Source organism: Taudactylus pleione, unplaced genomic scaffold, assembly GCF_031769625.1.
Source record: "Taudactylus pleione unplaced genomic scaffold, aTauple2 ptg000128l, whole genome shotgun sequence".
NCBI lineage: Eukaryota > Metazoa > Chordata > Amphibia > Anura > Myobatrachidae > Taudactylus > Taudactylus pleione.
In genome coordinates this window covers 2,253,559-2,257,287 of record NW_028284530.1, presented here as the reverse complement: position 1 = coordinate 2,257,287, position 3,729 = coordinate 2,253,559, and the positions used below count along the sequence as shown (strand labels likewise).

General features: G+C 50.7%; 1 pseudogene; it reads right to left on the bottom strand.

The window, feature by feature from the left end:
• Positions 1-1,837: 1,837 nt before the first annotated feature.
• On the bottom strand, positions 1,838-3,469 carry LOC148523730 (uncharacterized; annotated as a pseudogene).
• Positions 3,470-3,729: the final 260 nt, after the last annotated feature.

Below are 3,729 nucleotides of genomic sequence, written 5' to 3'. Positions count from 1 at the left end.
CACTGTATATGTATATAGATTGCATGTGCAGCCCCCAACCGATGTTAAGGAAACATCGGCAGCTGCAGAATCAAACAATCGATTGTTTCTATCAATGTTTGAACTCATCGACCATCGATGGTACAGCTGTCAATGGCCATCACTACAGTATACCATAAAAAAATATATTTTTATGGTATATGGTGTTTTTAAAACTATTCCAATGCAAAAACATTTTTTTAAAAGATGTTATTGACTTAATTCAATCATAACAAAAAAACGACTATTTCGGAGCGGTTTGTGGAAAAAAAGTCAGTTAAGTGGTTAAGCAGCAATTTGAGGTGAACTTGAAGTAGCAGTGAATGCAGCAATAGGTGGAATACTGCAGTCTGATTTAGGAGCACCTCGAGATAATCTTGAAGTAGCAGTGAATGCAGGAATAGGTGGAATGCTGCAGTCTGATTAAGCAGCATTGTGAGATGAACTTGAAGAAGCAGTAAATGCAGGGATTAGCATACGCGCACGCAGGGGGGGTTTCCGAGTACCTAGAAACCCCCCCTGCCCACCACTACATCGCAGCGCAGCTTAGCAATATTATTTATTTTTTTTGTAAAGAGATCGGAATGAGTAGGCAGCTGTTCCTGGCTGAGCTGCCTGTAGGGGGAGCTGCAGCAGTAGCACAGCTCCTCCCAGGCAGCTCTAAATTCCTCGTGTGTCGGTTCCTCCTCAGTGACCGGTGCTCTCTCCCAGAGCTGCAGGTGGGTGTAATCTATTACATGTGGGGGGAGCCGTGATCTTTAATAAGCCATGCCAGTGCTGTATTTATAAGGCTGAATTTGTGTCAAGTGAGAGGTGTGTTTGTGTCAGTGTGTATTTCAGTGTGTGTGTGCCGGCTTTGTAAGTGTGTGTGTGTGACTCTAGGCTTTGTCAGTGTGTGTGTGTGTGTGTGTGACCCTAGGCTTTGTCAGTGTGTGTGTGTGTGTGAGACTCTAGGCTTTGTCAGTGTGTGTGTGTGTGACTCTAGGCTTTGTCAGTGTGTGTGTGTGTGACTCTATGCTTTGTAAGTGTGTGTGTGTGTGTGTCTCTATGCTTTGTAAGTGTGTGTGTGTGTGACTCTAGGCTTTGTCAGTGTGTGTGTGTTTGTGTGTGACTCTAGGCTTTGTCAGTGTGTGTGTGTATGAGACTCTAGGCTTTGTCAGTGTGTGTGTGTGTGTGTGTGTGTGTGACTCTAGGCTTTGTCAGTGTGTGTGTGTGTGTGTGTGTGTGACTCTAGGCTTTGTCAGTGTGTGTGTGTGACTCTATGCTTTGTAAGTGTGTGTGTGTGTGTCTCTATGCTTTGTAAGTGTGTGTGTGTGTGACTCTAGGCTTTGTCAGTGTGCGTGTATATGTCACTGTGTATGTTTGCAGTGCCGCCTTTTTTATTTCTTCGAGGAGCTGAAAAGCTCCACATAAATATAGTCAAGTAGACGGCACCAAATAAAGTTCAACAGCCGGGGTGCAGAGCGCTCAGTCTTGATCATACAATCACATACAGGCAGCGCTCCTCGGGTACTCAATAATCCAATCTTGTTAATCTATTACTGTGCAACGATTCAGATGCAATTATTACATATTTCATGAAGGCTTTGCCAATATATGTAATAAATTCATCTGAAATGTTGCAAGTAATAGATTAACAAGATTGGATTATTGAGTACCCGAGGAGTGCTGCCTGTATGTGGTTAGATTTTTTGATATTGGTTTTGTAACCAAGTATTGGAAACCCCCCTTTCAAAATCCTGCGTTTGCCACTGATTAGTGGAATGCTGCAGCCAGCCTGGTAGAATGCCAATATTTACTGTTTTGTTTTCTCTGGAATTCAAAAGATACGATACAGGTCTCTCCATGTTCGTGGAAAACATAGGCTGTGGCACAGATGACAGTTTTGCCTTCTTTGGATACATTGTGCAATGCAAAGGGAATGGAATACATGTCTGCAAGGATAAAACTGTAACTTGCTCCCCATTTTCATAATCCAATAAACAAATTGTGCAGGTTTCCTCGATTTCCCTCTCGTGATAATGCGGCATGGGAGTATGTTAAATTGTGTCCGATGACCGGCTGAGATATTCTGCCTATTTTCAGCAGTTACCTGATTTTTGTGGGAGAGGCTGACTAGTTCCAGGGCTGGGATTTAGAAGAGCCTGACTTGGCCCAGGGCTGGGGTTTGGCAGAGGCTGTCTTGGCCCAGGGCTGGGGTTTGGCAGAGGCTGTCTTGGCCCAGGGCTGGGGTTTGGCAGAGGCTGTCTTGGCCCAGGGCTGGGGTTTGGCAGAGGCTGTCTTGGCCCAGGGCTGGGGTTTGGCAGAGGCTGTCTTGGCCCAGGGCTGGGGTTTGGCAGAGGCTGTCTTGGCCCAGGGCTGGGGTTTGGCAGAGGCTGTCTTGGCCCAGGGCTGGGGTTTGGCAGAGGCTGTCTTGGCCCAGGACTGGGGTTTGGCAGAGGCTGTCTTGGCCCAGGGCTGGGGTTTGGCAGAGGCTGTCTTGGCCCAGGACTGGGGTTTGGCAGAGGCTGTCTTGGCCCAGGGCTGGGGTTTTGGCAGAGGCTGTCTTGGACCAGGGCTGGGGTTTTGGCATAGTCTGTCTTGGCCCAGGGCTGGGGTTTGGCAGAGGCTGTCTTGGCCCAGGGCTGGGGTTTGGCAGAGGCTGTCTTGGCCCAGGGCTGGGGTTTGGCAGAGGCTGTCTTGGCCCAGGGCTGGGGTTTGGCAGAGGCTGTCTTGGCCCAGGGCTGGGGTTTGGCAGAGGCTGTCTTGGCCCAGGGCTGGGGTTTGGCATAGTCTGTCTTGGCCCAGGGCTGGGGTTTGGCAGAGGCTGTCTTGGCCCAGGGCTGGGGTTTGGCAGAGCCTGTCTTGGCCCAGGGCTGGGGTTTTGGCAGAGGCTGTCTTGGACCAGGGCTGGGGTTTTGGCATAGTCTGTCTTGGCCCAGGGCTGGGGTTTGGCAGAGGCTGTCTTGGCCCAGGGCTGGGGTTTGGCAGAGGCTGTCTTGGCCCAGGGCTGGGGTTTGGCAGAGGCTGTCTTGGCCCAGGGCTGGGGTTTGGCAGAGGCTGTCTTGGCCCAGGGCTGGGGTTTGGCATAGTCTGTCTTGGCCCAGGGCTGGGGTTTGGCAGAGGCTGTCTTGGCCCAGGGCTGGGGTTTGGCAGAGGCTGTCTTGGCCCAGGACTGGGGTTTGGCAGAGGCTGTCTTGGCCCAGGGCTGGGGTTTGACAGAGGCTGTCTTGGCCCAGGGCTGGGGTTTTGGCAGAGGCTGTCTTGGCCCAGGGCTGGGGTTTTGGCATAGTCTGTCTTGGCCCAGGGCTGGGGTTTGGCAGAGGCTGTCTTGGCCCAGGGCTGGGGTTTGGCAGAGGCTGTCTTGGCCCAGGGCTGGGGTTTTGGCAGAGGCTGTCTTGGCCCAGGGCTGGGGTTTTGGCAGAGGCTGTCTTGGACCAGGGCTGGGGTTTTGGCATAGTCTCCCTGTCATAATGCCTTCAGATTGCCCAGGATGTAGCATAGGCTGTGTTCTCATGGTTTGCCCATTATGCTGCAGAGATCGGGTACTGCGTCTAATGGTGCATACACACGGTCAGATTTTCTGTCAGATCTGAACGATAACTATTTAAAAAATTGTTCATATCTGAAAGAAAATCTGACATATGGGCCTGCAACGATGAACGATGAGCGTTCCCGCTTGTCAGATAACGATATCTGACATCTGATGTGTTTGCAGTCAGATTTGGACAA